Source organism: Ambystoma mexicanum, chromosome 3p (assembly GCF_040938575.1).
Source record: "Ambystoma mexicanum isolate Mex_15411 chromosome 3p, UKY_AmexF1_1, whole genome shotgun sequence".
NCBI classification, from domain to species: Eukaryota; Metazoa; Chordata; class Amphibia; order Caudata; family Ambystomatidae; genus Ambystoma; species Ambystoma mexicanum.
Genome location: NC_090925.1, coordinates 918,198,107 through 918,216,322, shown reverse-complemented (window position 1 = coordinate 918,216,322; position 18,216 = coordinate 918,198,107). Strand labels below are relative to the sequence as shown.

The following is an 18,216-nucleotide window of genomic DNA, read 5'->3' as shown; positions in this document are numbered from 1 at the left end:
ATATTGGTTAGGACCAGAGTAAACATAAAACAGGATGACCACTTGCGCTAGTGTGAATTACCCCAAGAGAAATAGGGGATGCAAATTACCATAGGTGCATTCAGGCCATGATATCTCGCACCCCCTACAATCAAAAGGCATGGTGGTCTCCAGGGAGGGGTTAGATGGTGCATCTACATTGGTTGGGACCAGATTAAACATAAAACAGGATGACCACTTGCGTCAGTGTGAGTTAACCCCAGGGAGGTAGGGGATGCAACCTACCATAGGTGCATTCAGGCCATGATATCTTGCACCCCCCACAATCGAAAGGTATGGGGGTGTTCCGGGAGGGGTTAGGGGACACCTCTACTTTGGTTGGGACCAGATTAAACATAAAACAGGATGACCACTTGCGTCAGTGTGAGTTATCCCCAGGGAGGTAGGGGATGCGAACTACCATAGGTGTATTCAGGCCATGATATCTAGCACCCCCCACAATCAAAAGGTATGGGGGTGTCCAGGGCGATGTTAGATGGTGCCTCTACTTCATTTGGGACCAGATTAAACATAAAACAGGATGACCACTTTTGTTAGTGTGAGCTAACCCCAGGGAGGCAGGGGATGCAAAATGACCATAAGTGCATTCAGGCCATGATATCTTGCACCCCCACAATCAAAGGGTATGGAGGTATCCAGGGAAGGGCTAGGTGGTGCCTCTACATCATTTGGGACCAGAGTAAACATAAAACAGGATGTGTGTTACAGGTTTTGTGAATTACCATAGTTGTGTTCAGGCCATGATATCATGCACCCCATCAATGAAAAGGTATGGGGGTGTCAAGGGAGGAGGTAGGTGGTGCCGATACATTGGTAGGGACCAGATTAAACGTTAAACAGGATGACGACTTGTGTCATTGTGAGTTAACCCCAGGGAGACAGGGGATGCAAATTACCATAATACATGTAGGGGGGCTGATCGTGTCTCTCCCAGCATATATATGAGGTGAAAATGGGGTTGAAATAAAAAAGTCAACATTTTGGGGGTCATAGTAATTGGGGCACAGTAATCAGATAGATCCGTCTTGGAAGCAGACACAGAATTGATAGTTGTAGCTGTAAGGGGAAGGGGATCTTTCGGTTGGAAATGCCCCATTGTAGTGTGTGATGGCTGAATGCACGCCGAAGAACAGCGCTGCTGAGGACAAAAGGAAAGGAATTACACAGACTCTCACCAGTCTGCATTTCATCCCCATACAAAACAGCCCAAACTTTAGGTAGGGGGCTTGAGCCTCATTAACCCAGTGGTGTTGTAGCCATGACATAGCGCAGGCCATACCAGTCACTTGCAGCAGTGTGTGATAATGTGCACAGTTTACCAAGCCGCGGGTGAACAGGGAGCTTAACACCAATTACGTAAAATACTGTTGACTTCCCTTCCCAATAACACATGCGGAAGGGAGACCCTACCATGCACCCCCCTGCATTATGACAGAGTTGTGTGACTGAGCCCAACCTCCCTCTTTATCCTTAAGAGAGACTCCTGCAGTGATTCCTCGCGCTTTGATGTTGGAATCAAATATAGAAAGGTTAATTATGCCATAAATAATGTTTAAGCGCCCCATCTACTGTAACAGTACAAACTTTCTTATTATTATACCATTTAAAATAATAACATGTGCGCCCTATCTGCTGTCACAGTACAACCTTTCTTATTTTGGCTGTAGTGTGATGTTGGAATAAAATATAGAAAGGTTAATTATGCCATAAAACATGTTTAAGTGCCCCATCTACTGTAACAGTACAACCTTTCTTATTATTATACCATTTAAAATAATAACATGTGCGCAAATGTACAACTGAGCGAATGCTAGGCTCCCAGACTTTGCACAGTATTAAAAAAAAACAAAACAACATGGGAAGCCGTATATTATACCATACTGTATGATATTCGGCTTCCCATGACAGAGTGAAGGCCCTGAAACAACGCCCACCTGGTAGCTCTGGCCAATCCCTGAACAGAGATGTTGGAGGGCGGGCTGTAGGCGGGCTATAACATTAGCTTTTCATTTCTGGCTGCATGTATGGCTGTAGCCATCAAGTGGGCGTGACTCCGAAGATTGCCGAACACTGCCTCCCACAATCTACCATGGGAGGCAGGATAGCATACAACACCGGTACGGAGGGCTGGGCTCAACCGGAAAGGTCCACCAGACACAGACGGTGGGGGCGGGGGTGTTCACTTGCATAGCTCTCAACCCACACGCTTTTGGCGGGTGTCACCCGCCTTGTAAAGGGTTGACTCTCACCCGCCAAGGACTCCTGCACGCCCATTAATTCCAATGGGGGTCTCACCCGCCAAAAACAAAATCGGGCGATTTCACCTGCCTTTGACACAAATGGTTGAGAGCTTGTTTGGCTTGTTTATTCAGGGAAAAGACCATCCAGAGGGGCGCGGGGGGGGGGGTTTGAATGATGTTGGCAGGATGGAGAGTCTGGAGGGGGGGAGGCACAGCATTGGATGCCCCCGCTAAGGCATTGTTAGTTAAAAAGAACTAAAACAAAAAAGTAACACGCGTGGCGTGAATAAGGCGATATTCTACAAGTCACGCACCAAGAATGGGCTGTCTGCATTTCCGTCACGGAAACATCACCACTGCCCTTGTTCAGCAATACAATGCAAACTGTGATGGAAAAGACCGTTGATTTCGTTATTTGAAAAAAACCATGCTGCAATTAACCAGGGCGAAGCGTTTGTCGATAGTTCTCCGGTAGGCAGCACCAAGATTTAATATTTAATTACAGAGAAATGAGGATTGTTTTTTACTTTTTTTGTGCGAAATAAAAATCTCACTGTTTGTATTAAATTTAACTACGATATTCTTCGAACTATAAACTCTCTTAAGTATTTGAGACAACGTAAATTCTGTTGGTGTATTAAATTGTTTATTTGTGTCCTTAGTGCATGAGTGGGACAGACTCCACAGAAGCTCCAAAATGGCTTCTGTGTTTGCAACAGGCGGGGAGGGGCTTGCCCACTCTTTCCATTTCAGTACAGAGCGCGGCCAGGGTCTGCAAAAGGGATCAAAGTTGACACGTAATACAGCGTGTGGTGACTTGATTTACAAATTGATCTAGAGTCCAGGATGGCATAGCCGATAGCTGACCCACAGAGGGTTGTCCAGTTTATTTTAGTACGCAGGCGAGAGAAGGCTGCATCTGCACTGTTTCCAGCACTGCCTGTAATAGCGATTTACGGTTAATATCAAATCTACTCAGGTAGGATATTGCTAAGAAGCTACGTCACGTCTTGCGTTTAATTAAAATCCATTGTTCTCCAAAAAAGTTTCTGTTGCCACATTTCTACGATTGCTGCTATTTGGGCAGTGGACGCGCATGTTAGGGCACCGAATTCTCGGATTAAGCGCTTGGGCAACTTTTGAATCCTGACCTGGGCAAACTTAACTTTTATAATAGCAGATGTTATTACAGCGCCTAGAAGCAACACCCCTTTTTTTATTGAAGCTCTCTATACCAACTGATAACGACACTGGAACCTCTAGCAATTTCACAATTCTGTGGAATTGCTATACTGTGAAATTGCTGGAGGCTCTAGTGCCAGTATCAATTGTTATATAGCCCTCCAATCACAAGGGTTTTTGTCTCTCCACGAAATTCAAGAGAAGCTCGCCAACAAAATGGTTGTGAACATACTTTCCTCTTATCATCAAAGTGTTTTTTTCATTATTATGTTTAGCTGAGCAAGGAGGCTTTTGTGATCGTACCGTAGAGTATTTCACTTTCCTGCAGTAGGAAGTTGCAAGTGTTCAGAAGCGGACTTGAAGTTGACTTGAAGATTTCATTTCCTGCTTGAAATGCCATAAAAATGGTGCATTTTTAAATACACAGGGTAAGCAACATTGGACACAGCCAGTACTTTAAGTGTTAGTGTGTGGTACAAATGTCCTTTAACATTATCACCTCTGGTGTGGTCCCCTGGCGCTGTGGCGGCTCTGAAAGAGGAAGTGAAGGGGGGTTAGTGGGAGGAAGCTGGAAAAGTGCAAGAGAGCAGTGATGTGCTGTTGGCGGCCTCAGCCCGGTGGGTCAGTTGGCTGGGCCTGGGGTGTTTGCGGCCGGTAGTCGTGGTCTGTTGTGTGAGTCTGTGTGTTTTTGTTTTGTTGTTGCAATGTAGTGAAGTTTGTGCGGTTTGTTGTGCTGTAGGTTTGTGGATGTGTTTGGTTTAGAGTATGAGAGGTGTATGCAGAGGGGGAAATTGTTAGTGCAATTGGTTAGTTGGCATCTCTATCCTGAATTGAGGCGCTGGGTTTAGGTAATCTCCCCAAATGGGGTTCAGGAGCACCCCTGCGCCTCTGTCCTGATCTGGGCCCGCCTGGCCTTCAAGGTCCCTTTCACATCTGACACCTCCTCCACCAGCCTCCCTCGCAGCCCTACCTGTCTTCCCTTCCCACTCATACGGCCAGTGCACCTGCCAATGTCCACAACTCAGCTAGTGTGGTGATTGCCAAAATCCCGACAATTCCACAACACTGTGGTACCTGGTGGCAACTAAGTGGCGAGTGCAGGTGTTGAGTGGGATTAAGTGTGATGAAAATAGTTCATGTTCGGATTTATTTCAATGCTTTTCCTGAGAACCGTAACTAAGGAGATGTGGTCTGTGTAAGTAAGTGATCGATCTAACAGATGTGCATAATGACTAATCCCCCACACTGTCGTGAGGGGGGTTCAGATTCTATGTCAAGACCCGGAGGCTCGGATTATGCTCATCTTTACACTTACTTCTCGAGCAGCTCATATAAAAACATTGCAACCATAAAAACAAACAGTAAAAGAACTACAATTCCCTCGTACAGTAAGTGATTTTGTAGTGTGTTGTTAATTGGTTCTTGGTTTTGCGTGACTTCTTGAATCCAATCCCAGTCCTTAATCCAATATAACTCCCCTTGATCTCCTTCCAAATTCCTCTATCTTTGCTGCTCGAGCAGCAACTATTGCTTCAATTTGACAGTGTGATTGTTTAAGTTTGGGTGCGTAGGAATAGAGTGCATCGAGTCTAGGTGCGCAGCGTAGCAGATCTTATCCACTTAACGCCAGTGTTGGAACGTGACGGGGCCCCGACATTCATGTAGTGCGGCGTCAGGAGAGAGTAGCCTTATGGAAGTCGCAGGTAGGCCAACGGGACTCTGAACTATTCGGACGCTGCTGCGTATTTCTGCGAGGAGCTGGCATCGGGTAGGAGCGAACAGTTATTCCGGCTCGGAGAAGTGTCACAAACAGCGCAGAGTGACAAAATTATTGCACATACAAAGTGGTAGCTGATAACTGCTGTGAAAAAGACAGCACAAAGGGTGCAGATCCAAGGTGCATCAATACAGGCTCAGTCCCAAGACCAACTGCACACGGCTCTGCAGGGTCATAAACCCACAAGCAGCTTCAACGCAGTCCCAAGGAAAACTGTTCATACTATACCAAAAGACCTGCCGTGCTGTGTATTAAAGTATTGTAAACTGGGACATCCCAAGGGAACTGCTATATTCCATATACTTGAACCGAGAGAACAAGAATCAACGTGAGCAGGAGAGAGATCTCCAGTGAGGAATCAGATGTGCCACACACTAGTGGTAGTAGAATGAGTCAGGTGGTTCAAAGGGTACTAGGGGTGTCACGGTATTAGTTTTATGACGGTACAATAACCTTCTTGCCAAATGACGGTATATCATGGTTATCGTGGTATAGCAGGTGGAGTTATTTTAAATATTTTCTAAAAGGTCATAAATTGTCAGATTATTCATCACAAACAAAACCAGGCACTCAGGGCAGAATTGGGCTTTTCAACATACTTTCCACTGAAATGCCACCCCTTGCTTCCACCAAACGCAAACACACGTGTGGAGAAGAGGAGGGGGGGGCCCTGCTGCGACTGGCAAAGCAAACTGAATAGCTTTTCTTAAGTGGTCATTTAGGCTTTTAGCTCCCCCACTGGCTACTGGTGAAGATGAATATGTTGCCATCTTGATAACCTGCATGCCACAGATCAATGGAGTCTGATGGTAGTATATGCTTTTGCGCATGCACACGCACTCTCTCTTTATGTTACAGCCTTTAGTTTACTTCCGGACCAAAAGGTGTTCAGTAATCACGGACATGTTACCCTTTGGTATGGCAGCAGGGAATACCCACAGAGATGAGTAAATTTCGCAGTGTGACTTATTATATGTAAGTTCAATGATAGAACCAGGGAAATCCCCCATTGTCATATGTTTAGAAAACATTATCCATTATAAATATATAAACCCCAAAGCCGCCAACCCAAAGTCCCGGGAGGATAGCTCAGCGGCAACGTGTGCGCCTTGGAAGCAAAACGACACTAGCAGCAACACAGGTTCGATCCCCGGGTCCGTGCTTAGAAACCTCTGGGTGTTTAACCGTGTTATAAATAGGCGACTAAGACAAAAACAATTACACAACTAAATAAACAAAAACAATTTCTTTAACAGCGCCGCGATGCCTGCGGACTGTGTGAGCGCTTTAAAAAAAATGTAAATAAAATGTATTCTTCCTATTGCTAACATATTGATTTTGTGTCGGGAAGTGTGGTTTATGGAATGGCATTAAAAATTGCTCAAACTGAAACTACTTGGCAGACGGCACATCCAACAGTGCAAGGCCAAGACTGCGCAGCACTTGCTTACTGCAGCCTTTCCAAATCAGATTGAAAAGCACACTTAACGGTATGAACGGTATACCGGTATAAACAATGTGACGGTTATTATTGTTCAATTCATTGGTTCACGGTATCTTTAACGGTATACCGTAATACCGTTACATCCCTAAAGGGTACCGAGGGCCGGCAGGGGCCCATTGAGCAAAGGCATGAGCATTATGGACAAACTCTTACCCTTCTCTCAAGGCAAGGAAAGTGGGAAGAAAGGAAAACCCGATGGGTACATAGTGCCCATGGCCTCCCCCACCGCCCCATGTATGCTACACAAGAAACACAGTGGCAAGAGAAGGGCGAGGTCCTGAGACAAGTGTGGATGCAGAAGCACCAATGTATCTACAGATGAGAGCTAGCAGAATCATTTAGGAGGAGGACTCCTCCTCAGCAGTGCTAGAAAACACAAGAGTAAGAGAAACCTGCGAGTAGACGATGAGGAACAAGGGGAAGAGTTCGACCCAGACTCTTTAATACACCCCTGGTCCTCGGAGGGAACCACTGAGTAACATTACAGCTTACCCGAAGAAGAGACTGAGTGCCCCCCTGAACAAGGAGGCCAGAAATAAAATGAGAGCAGAGTGCCCGAGACCCATGGTGCTAGAGGGTGTAGCAGATTGTCCGGAAATAGATGAACGCATGTTCACCTTCATCCGAGGTATGGCAAGGATGTTAAGAGGTGCATAGACTGATCATAGCGAGCATGCCAAGACCAGCTCTTGGATGTGGTAGGGCCAATCACAAAGATATGGCAGCTCGCAGAAAAGGGCAAGCAGAAGAAAGAAGTGGTGGACCCTGATATTGTGTCAGGTTGGGAACAGAGAGCGATTTGTTTATTGGGTAATGCCAATAGTGTCACAATGACTGAAAGAAGATGTTCTATATTGGTGAAGATTGACCCCAAGCTGGGCAATTTGACCAAGCCAGAAGCGGCAGCCGTAGCTAAAGGGAAGCTATTTGGAGAGACTTATAAAAGATATGGGATAATTTGCCTCATTGAAGAAAATATTTGGCATAACGATTTACGTCAGGGATGGCAGACGCAGAGGCCTTTTGGCCAGCCGATACTCGTCATATAGGCCCTCTGCTAACAGAGAACAATGGAGTGAACAAAAGGACTGTCGTGTCAACCCTTCCTTTCCACCAAGGGGAAGACGTTGTGGCAGAGGGTGGAGGTCCAGTGGCAAACAACAAAATAATAACACAAGGAAGAGCCTTGCCCACAACGTGAGAGTGTCAGCTAGACGCAAACATCCCACCTGTGGGGAGGGCGGAGAATAGCGCAGTGTTTGCACAAGTGGAGAGAGATATCTGGAGACTCTTGGGTTTTGGAAATGGTACAGGGTATCGGATTAGAATTCTTTCAAGAACCGGCACAGACATACACCCTGAGGCCGCTCGGGCTGAACAAAGAAGACAAAATATTGGACAGGAAGATGGGGAACATGTGGCAAAAGATGACATTGCGCAAGCAACAGATGTCCCAGGAGGCTTCATAAGCAACATGTTTTTAGAAAGGGGCAGGTGCAAAGTCAGAACAGTCATCAATCTCAGGGCGTTGAATGCCTTTCTGGTCTACAGATGTTTCAAGAGGGAGGGAATCTATCTTCTGAGAGACATACTCCAGAAAGTGCACTGGTTAGCCTCGGTGGACCTCAGGGACTCATATCTTACAAACCCCATAACTCGAATTGTGTGTTATCTACTGCAGTTTCTCTGAAAAGAACAGAGATGAGAGTTTACAAGTCTCCCGTTTGGACTGGCATCTGCTCCGTGGTGTTTTACCAAGCTGATAAAACCAGTGGTTGATCCTCCGAGGGAACAAGGCACCAGATTGATTATAAACAACATATGTTTAATGGTCCAGGACAGAGAACTGCTTTTGGAGCAGGTGAAGACCACGACCGACTTGTTGCAACAGTTGGGTTTTCTGATCAACTGGGAGAAGCCGGACGTAAACCCGGCTCAGTCAATGGAGTTCCTAGGCTTCATAGTGGACACCAAGCATGGAACCCTCAGATTAGCTTCAGAGAAGTTGAATTCCATCAAGCAAGAAATCGAGTCCAGTCTGGTGAAAGAAATGATATTCCTGAGGGGACTAGCCAGACTTGGAGGATGTCTATCATCATCAATTCAAGCTGTATTTCCAGGCCCTCTACATTATCGAGTCTTACAACGGCTATAAATTCAACACCCCAAACAGGGTCTGTCATTCAAACAGAGTACCAATTTCACAGGAGGTGAGGACAGAACTGGCGTGGTGGTACCACTACATGGAGGCCTCGATATTGGAAGACAATATTTGCATCCTCCCCGGACCTTATAGAGTCAGATGCCAGGCGAGGTAGCTGGGGAGCCCGGTTTGGTGATATGACAACATGAGGGAGATGGTGAGAGGAAGAACTAGCCCTCCCCATCAATTGCCTCAAATTGCTAGCATGGACATTTGCAGTCCGATGCTGGACCCAGGTGAGGACCAAATGTTCGATAATTCTCAAGATGGACAAGGTATAGCAATCTCCTGGGCGGGACAAGGTCCAAGATGCTAGCAAAAGATTTCTGGCATTTACGCCTTCAAAGGAGAGTCAGCGTGACAGTGGAACATTTACCAGGTATCCAGAATTGGACGGCAGACTGGAACTCGAGATACCTGAGAGACTCCAGCGAATGGCAGCTGGACGAGACCGTGTTTTCAGGTAATTATGATACGTCGGTGCCCCTGTCGGACTGACTTGTTCGCTTCAAGACTTGAACAGGAAGCTGGCATGATATTTTTAGCTGGAGACCGGATTCGGAAGCGAGAGCGACGGATGCCTTTCTCCAGGTCCAGGGCCCACCCACAGAATACACATAGCTTCCATTCGCCATGATACCGTGAACTCTCACGCAAATAAGGAGACAAAAAGAGCGATATTACCATGCTTGACTTCAGAATGGAGAGGACTGGCCTGCTTCCCGGACCTGTGAGCGATGTTGTACGACATACCATTCTTACTGCCCCCAGATACAATCTATCTTGCGAGGACCAGCAGGAGAGCTTCATCCTTTCATTCAGATAGGCAGTCTGAACCTAATAGTGTGGGTGATTTCAGGAGTGCCTGGACTAAGCCAGGACTTTCCGGAGAGGCTCAGAAATTCTTGAGGGATTCCTGGGCTCCCAGAACCAGATAGCCTATAAAGGTGCCTGGTCTAAGTGGCGTAGCTGGTGCCTGAGAGGGACGTACCTCCCGATGTAATTCACGTAGTTAATTTACTAGATGCATTGACGGCAGAGGGTAAAGCATACCAGACAATCAACACATATCGTTCAGCAATTTCAGAGGGACATGAGAGAGTAGAAGGTAACCCTATTGGGAAACATCCGCTGGTATGTAGATTGATAAAAAGGATACACATCATGAAGCCCTCAACTATTTGAATCGGGGCCTAACAACAAAGATCTGACCAGGAAAGCTTTATGAGCACAACTGAATACTCTACTTTGTCTCATATCATGCAAAAACACCTGAGATGTCAGGGCATAGAAGAACTTTTTCACCAACAGGTGTCACCTTTTATATAGTAAATAGGGCGAAGACTGGGATTAGGACAGTAGATTTTATTTTACTTTGTTTAATATTTTATTGCACTGGTAGCTTGCATGTCCGGGGCGCAGATACAAGAACACGAGACAAGATGGACAGTGACTACACGGAACAGGACTGACAGAAAAGATTCACACGGGAGCTAGGTAGGGACCTCCAGAAGGGATTTTATTTGAAGATATGGGTTTTCACCTGTTTGTGAAATCGCATGTAGTTGGGTTCCATTCTTTTGTGGTTGGGGAGTTTGTTCCAAAGGCCGGCTGCCAGTATCGGGAAAGATCTGCCTAAGCCGCATTTGAGTTTGTGTTGAGCCACTATGATTTTACCAATGTGGGAAGATCTTAGTGTTTTGCTGGGTACATATGATTGAATCCTGGATTTTAAGTAGGCCGCGGCTTTTCCAAAGATACATCTATGCACAAGTGTTAAGGCTTTGAAGTGCACCCTATTTTCGATTTTCATCCAGTGTAGCTCCTTTCTGGAGTCGCTGATGTGCTGTGATCTGGTTTTATGCTTAACGATCCTTACTGCATTGTTCTGGACAATTTGGTAACTGTGCAAACACTTTTTAGAGGAGCCCAAAGCCAATGCGTTACCATAGTCAAGGCGAGACATTATGATGGCTCTAGCAATAGTGGCACAGTTGTCCTCTGATATGTATGGCTGGATGGATTTTAGTAGTCTGAGGTGATAGGCACTGTTTTTTTTTTTAATGTATTGTGCTTGAGCATCGGCCCCCAAAGATGCTTCCAGCATCATACCAAGGGATTTGACCGTACCCAGAACCTGTATGTGTGTATCTTTTGATCTGGAATGACTTATAGGAGGTGGATAATTTTGCTCTGGCAAAAGGAGAGCCAAATACCATGAGCTCTGTTTTTTTCCATTGAGACACATCCAATTGGAATCCATCCAATGTTCCACATTGTTGTAGATCATGGTGAGCTGGTCACTGTCTTTCTGATAGTCTCCACTCAGCTCAAACACCAGCTGCGTATCGTCAGCATAGTTGGTAAAGAAGGTGTTAATATAATCGAGGACAAGGCATAGGTATCTCAGGTAAAGGTTAAATAGTAATGGTGACATGCTGGCACCTTGAGGAACTCCACATAGAATTTCCATTTCTAGGGAGAACTTGTCACCCCAATGAACCCTGGATATCCTGTTTTTTAAGAATGTCATTATCCAGCCGATGGTTTCCTCAGAACAGTTGGCTGTTTTCTTTAGTGCAGTCTGGAGTAAGTTATGGTCCAGTAAATCGAACGCTGCGCTTAGGTCAAGGAGGATGAGGAGGGCTGTCTTTCCCTTGTCTATGATGCTGAACATTTTGGTCTGTAAGTCTGGCATGGGCGTCTCCGCGCTTTGGCCAGGGCAGAAACCCGACTGTTGAGGCTGCAGGGAGTTTGTTGATTCCACATGTGCCTAGAGTTGTCTGGTAGCAATCCTGTCCACCATTTTTAGGACAAAGTTACAGTTAGTAAATAGGTCTCAGATTATTGGGATCTCTTTGGTCGAGGTTTGGTGTCTTCACCAACGGCGTCACTGTGACCCTTTTGATGGAGTTAGGTACTTTCTTGTCTCTGGAAGATGCAGTGATGATTTTGGTATCAGAGTGAAAATGTCAGTGTTATCCAAAATTATTTTAGGCAGGAGAATGTTCTCCGCGCATGTAGTGGGTTTCATGGAGGCGAGTACCTTAGTCATGTCACTGATGGTGACTTCTGCATTAGGGTTTTCTACTGATATCAGGATGTTAAATAGTTTACTGGTGGAATTGGCTGCTATTCCTATCTGTTAATTATAGTAGTTTTTCTTAGCCTCTAGTATCATGAGTTTGTATTTGATTTCACTTTCCTTCCAAGAGGCTTTATTGGCAGGCAAAAGGTTTTTTCACCAGCCGTTTTCTCTTTCTCTTGTCCCTTTTTTGTTGTGCAAGTTCATTTGAGAATCATTGTTTTTTTTGGACTGGTTGGCTTGGTTGAAGAGGTGGTGCTTGGTTGGTTAGTTTTTCGAGGTGGCTTAATAAATTTGTCAGTAGGGATTCACATGAGTCTTTCTCACATTGATTACTTTCAACGTTTGCAAGACATTGCATGAGTTGGTTCCTGTCAATGTTTTTGTAGTTCGGTGTGTCGCTGGAACGGGACAATTGGAGGTTTTGGATTTAGGAAGTGGCAAGGAGATATGGAATGTTATAATGTGGTGGAATGACCATATGCACGGTTCTGTCATAAAGTCACGGGTTTCAAGGTTGTTTGTGACAACCCAATCAAGTAGGTGTCCATTGTCCATCGTGGGTTACTGGTTGTTAATCTTGAAATCAGTGTTATTGAGAAGTCTTTGTAGATTGCTGGCTTCTTTTTCATTAGTATCCCCATACCAACGATTGAAATCTCCCAAAATTAAGGTGGCTGTGTTGGGCCCGTTGAGCATGTTAAGCTGGTGTGTTATCTCTTCATTAAATTCTGGGGTAGATGTGGGGGGCCTGTAAAGACAATCAAGTTTAGGCTACTATTGGCCGTGGGAAGGTGTTTAAGGTGGAGTAATTCACTACCCGTACATGCTATGTTACTGGGGAACATGTGGATAATGTCTCTTGCAATTACTCCAACACCTCCCCCCCCGTCCTTCTTGTCTGTTGGAGTAGAAGATAGAGTAGCCCTCCGGGACCGCGATATCACAAGTGGGACCTTTCGGGTCCTTGAGCCAGGTTTCGGTGATGCAAAAAAAATCTATTTGTTCGTCTACAATCCTGTCATGTACACATTGAGCGTGTTTATTAAGAGAGCGAGTGTTGAGTAGACCTAATTTAAGATCTTGCTTGAAAGTGGAGTGGAGCGCAGCGCCATTCTGTGAAGGGGTAGTCGATTTCTCTTTTTTAGTGAACTTTTTAATTGCCAGGTTTACCCCAGGTGGGGGAGTGTCCTGGCTGGAGCGGTCTATAGCGGTGGCGACAGCTTTTTCGACCAAATTCATGCATTGGAGATTGTGGAAGTCTACCACTTACCTGTCTATAGAAAGTATCCCCATAATTACCTGTGGTGAATTTGCAGGTAGGCTGGACAGACTCGAGCAGCGTTTCCTGGCCTGGGCGCCGTGGACGGCGAGGACCGTCACAGACCGGCTTGACTCTGACGCGCCAGCGCTGAAGCGCCTGATGTTTCAGAATATAGCCTGCAAGTGCTCTTGGGTACTGTAGTTCTTGCTTGCAGAGTACAAACAAAGCAGGTCACAATACAAGTGCTTACTCGTTGCAAACTTAAACAAATTACTTTAGATGCCTACAACAGTACTTGCCAGCTGGTGATGTCTAGAAGTATAGCCAAACTCAGCCTACAATTGCAGCAGTCATACAATAAATATTGTGAGATGCACGCAAGTCAAACTTACGTTTTCCCCTGTTCGGTCAATCAATTCAAATCTTCGCAGCACGCTACTACTGAGCCCCCACACTACAACGTAGTCTAACCTCTTTCTTCAGCCATCTGTGACTGAAGGGTTAATAAGGGGAGGCCGGTGGGACCGGCTTGACTCTGAAGCGCCTCACGTTTCAGAATATAGCCCGCAAGTGCTCTTGGGAACTGTAGTTCCTGCTTGCAGAGTACAAACAAAGCAGGTCACAATACAAGTGCTTACTCGTTGCAAACTTAAACAAATTACTTTAGATGCCTACAACAGTACTTGCCAGCTGGTGATGTCTAGAAGTATAGCCAAACTCAGCCTACAATTGCAGCAGTCATACAATAAATATTGTGAGATGCACGCAAGTCAAAGTTACGTTTTTCCCTGTTAGGTCAATCAATTAAAATCTTCCCAACACGCTACTACTGAGCCCCCACACTACAATGTAGTGTAACCTCTTTCTTCAGCCGTCTGTGACTGAAGGGTTAATAAGGTTATGTGGTATTTCCAAATTGGCCTAAACTGTGTCCAGTTAGATGTCTGAAGGCCTTTGAAATAATGTCAACACCGTTCAGACCCGCAGGGGAATCCCAATTATTAATAGCTGTGAGGCATTTACAGAAGTCGCTCCATCTTCCTTGGCAAGATGGGTAAAATGGTACATGCTGTAGGCTGGCATTGATGTGGATCAATGTGGGGCACGTTCGATTGGCAATGCCATGGCATCCACAGCATACAGGCTGGGGGACATGTTTGGAAGACATTTTGAAACCAAAAATGTTTCGGTTTCAGCCGACTGGTTGAAGGAGTTGACTTGTTTTATTTTCGACCGATCAACCAGGGTGTCTATGTTGGTGGTGAGCAAGCTTTGAACAAGCATAATCTGAGCCTAATACTAGCGTAACAGAAAGTAATGTTTCTATTAAAGATACAGAGGCAAATGATTATCCCACCCTATCAATCGTGAAGATAGAATGACATGGATTGAATGAAAACATTTAAGTAGAAGTATTAATTACATGACTGATGTTTTGTTCCATGCGATTGCCCACCCAGCCAATGGTTGCCCACCCAGTCAATGGCTATTTCGGTAATACTGTTTATATTTGGTAGGTGCAGATCTGGATCATGAAAAATAGGAGAAGCTTTCAGTTTAGTTGGGGCGTTAACTGGTTGGGACGCAAGTTTCAATTTGGTGCATCAACTACAGAAAGACAAAGAAGGAAGGAGATTAAGGGAAGTGATATTGGATTAAGGACCGTGATTGATTCAGGAAGTCACGTGAAACCAAGAACCAATAAACAAGCAGCTACAAAATTACTTACTGTTCTAGGGAATCATAGTTTTCATTGTTTGTTATTATGGATGTAATGTGTTTTTATGAGCTGTTCGAGAAGTAAAGTGTAGAGATTACCATAATCCTTCGGTCCTGTGTCTTTAATAATAGCATCATGACTTTCTCTTACGCTAGTATTGAAAATCTGTATTGTATTAAAAACGCAAGGATGAGAATGTCAAAGGTATTTACTACCAGCAAAGAGTACATTTTAAACCAGTTTTTTTTTGTCTTTTCCACTTGAAATATAACCCTGGAGAAAGAAAAACAATGCAATATGGAGGGGTAGGCCATGACCGCCGTAAATCCAATGAGATCACATAAAAGTCTGTATAAGGATCCTGAATCATCCCTTCACCCTCTTCTTCAGCTGCAATAAAATGTCAGAAAGCCTTAGGAAAATCCATGCAGAGGGCAATCTACCCCTAAATTGAAGCCGGGCAATGCCCTCTAAGGTTGCCTTTACCTGCACTCTGAGTTGGTTCTGTATCCTGGCTTCATTGGACCGCAACTGCAAGAAAAACTAAAAACAGTGGGAGGTGGCATGGATAATACGCACTTCTGTCTTTAATATAATCTAAACCCCCACTCACAGTAGTGAGGGGGATTAGCCATTCTATGTCAAAACTGGTGGCATTTTATGCAAGTTTAAAGCTCTTGCAAACATGTAATGCTGTATGTTCAATGTGTTTATGGTAAAACGGCCTGTAAGTGGATTCCATAGACCAGTCAGCTGCTGTCACGCATCCTGTATGCCCCAATGCCACCATTACACATCATGACACCTCCAATACCACCACACTCACGTGGTACTCGGAGGTGACCCTCCCAGGCTGCAACGTGGGGGCTGAGGTGTACGTAGTATCCCTCGCATTATAACACAGGTGTCTGCTTCATTACGGCCACACTATACCTGGCGGCTTCAGTCTCCTGTGATTGGCAGTTACCTTGGAGACTGGACCACGTCCGGAGGACATGATTACACAATCATGTGAGAGGGACACGGTCACATGATCGTGTTACCAATGTTACGGTATAAAGTAACACTGGAATCACTGTACAGCGCTTCACAGCTGCGTTCTTACACCAGCTTCAAGTTGCTACGAACTTCTGGTAATTCCGGACTTTGACCGTGGCTTTTGATCTACGGACCCACTCTTGTTTCTTCCACTGCTACAACGGTCTATTTTGGCTCGGACTCTTTGAATTGCTGCGAACTTGGCAAGACTATACGGACTGCTGTACTATTACGTTTGGTTTTGGCGCCTTGAACTTGCGGATTTTCACGCTCTGGACCTCGATCTGTGCTACCGGACTGCTTTTGGATTTCCCTGTTCTGTACTATGCTCATCATACTCAGATTCCTACCTGAGCTTCCATCTGATTACACGTTAAGTGCTTTCCAGTCACAGGTGTTACTGGTCAGTCATTGTTCCTTCACTCTGACCACGTTAGTGAGGAGCAGTCGGGTATCCTGTCCACCCTCTCCAATTACAAGTCTTCCCCAGCATACCAATTGGTAGGTGCCACTGTCATTATTTGTGATCTCTACCTTAATGCCAGTAAGACTGAGATCCTCCTCATTGGGACACCCGCTCCCTCCTTTCCCCCCTCTCTCTCTCTCTCTCTCTCTCTCTCTGACCGCCCACTCTGGGCTCTCTCCCTGCTCCTTCCTGTGAGGCTAAGAACCTTGGTGTCATCTTCGACTCCACCCTCACCTCTCCTCACATCTCTGACGTCTCTAAGAAGTCAAACTATCAGCTGCACCTCCTCCAAGGTATTCTTCCTTTTCTTACTTCCCCCCCAGAAGCTCACTTTCTCCAGAGGTCTGGTCCTCTCTAGGCTGGACAATTGCAACAACCTCTTTCTAAATCTTCCTGCCTCTACTCTTCGACTTTTACAACTTATCCAGAACAGGACTGCAAGACTTGTCCTTGGCGTCAAGCCCAGGGATCGTATCTCTCTAGCTCTGAAATCTCTTAACTGGCTCCCTGTGGCGCAAGGATCCAAGTTCAAGACCCTCTGCATCATCCACAAGGCTTTCCGGGGCCTTGGACCTCTCTACCTCCAACTTTATCTTCCTTCTCAAGCTCTCGGCTCATCCACCTCCAGCTCTCTGAGAGTCAGATGCTTCTCTAAGCAGACAGTTGGGGGCAGATCTATCTCCTTGGCGGGGGCCTCCCTCTAGAACAGCCTCCCTGCCCCTCTCATACTTTCTCTCTTCCTGTCCCCTGCTGATGCACCTGACTGCTCCGCCCACTGGCCACCTTGTCATCCTCTGAACTCGGTCCCAGGCTGCTGCATATCAACTTGCCCTCACACTGCTTCCGGGCTCCCCAGCACTCAAGGGTTTGTATCTGCAACCATACAGTTCCTTCTCTCTGCACTTATGAGCCAACCGATGGCTGCTCTTTGGAGTTAACTGTACCTCCCCCTTCTCCTCCCGCCTGGGACTTCCCTCTTCCCTGCACTTGCGTGATCTGAATGACACAAGGCTTAGTAAGGTTGTTATTTTGTCCTCCCTTTGTTTCTCCCTCCGTGTCTTGTCGTGTCTAGAAACACTTGGGTACAGGCGTGCTATAAATGCCACATCATATCATAAAATAATCTTGGCGTAGTAACCAACTTATTTTTTAATTATTATATTAGGTTTATTGGTAACAAACCAAATTACATAAAAACAATATAAAGAAACATAAATAAAAATCTCAGGAAACACCAGTTTAAGTACATTCACTTTTTACATGCATATTTCATCAATTTCTTATAATACCGTGAATTGAAGATAAAAATAAAAAATCCTTGTCATGTCAACCCTATATTTGTTAAAATTCATCCTATTTACAAAATGTAATACAATCTTAAAGTGAATACTTTCAGTTAATTGTTGGATATTACTGACTACGTTCTCGGTATCATTTGCCAAACACAATAGGCAGCATAGTTCAGTATTAAATGTTCACCTGAGAATATTTCAGACCAAAATTGATAATTGTGTGTGCCCCTAGTATCTGATACAAAATTACAGTACCCTCTTATATAAATTTACATCAATTTTGAGCATGAGGTAAGCAAGTGGCGGGTAGACTCGAAATCACCATCTCATATACGACATAGCCTATCATCATAAGGAACATTGATGTAGGCACCTACACGTTCAAAAGTAGGTAGCTGGTCAAAGC

At 45.2% G+C, this 18,216-nt stretch overlaps 1 protein-coding gene across 3 annotated transcripts in view; it reads left to right on the top strand.

Annotated features, from left to right (window-relative positions):
* Positions 1-2,508: 2,508 nt before the first annotated feature.
* Positions 2,509-18,216, top strand: part of LOC138581111 (zinc finger protein 271-like) — a 60,221-nt gene continuing 44,513 nt past the window's right edge. For 2 of the 3 annotated variants that reach the window (XM_069652192.1, XM_069652193.1), the window contains exon 1: positions 3,033-3,258. The gene's annotated coding sequence lies outside the window, so the exon portion shown is untranslated. Of the gene's footprint in view, positions 2,751-3,032; positions 3,259-18,216 lie in introns of those variants that run through there. The other variant, XM_069652194.1, reaches the window with a different exon arrangement.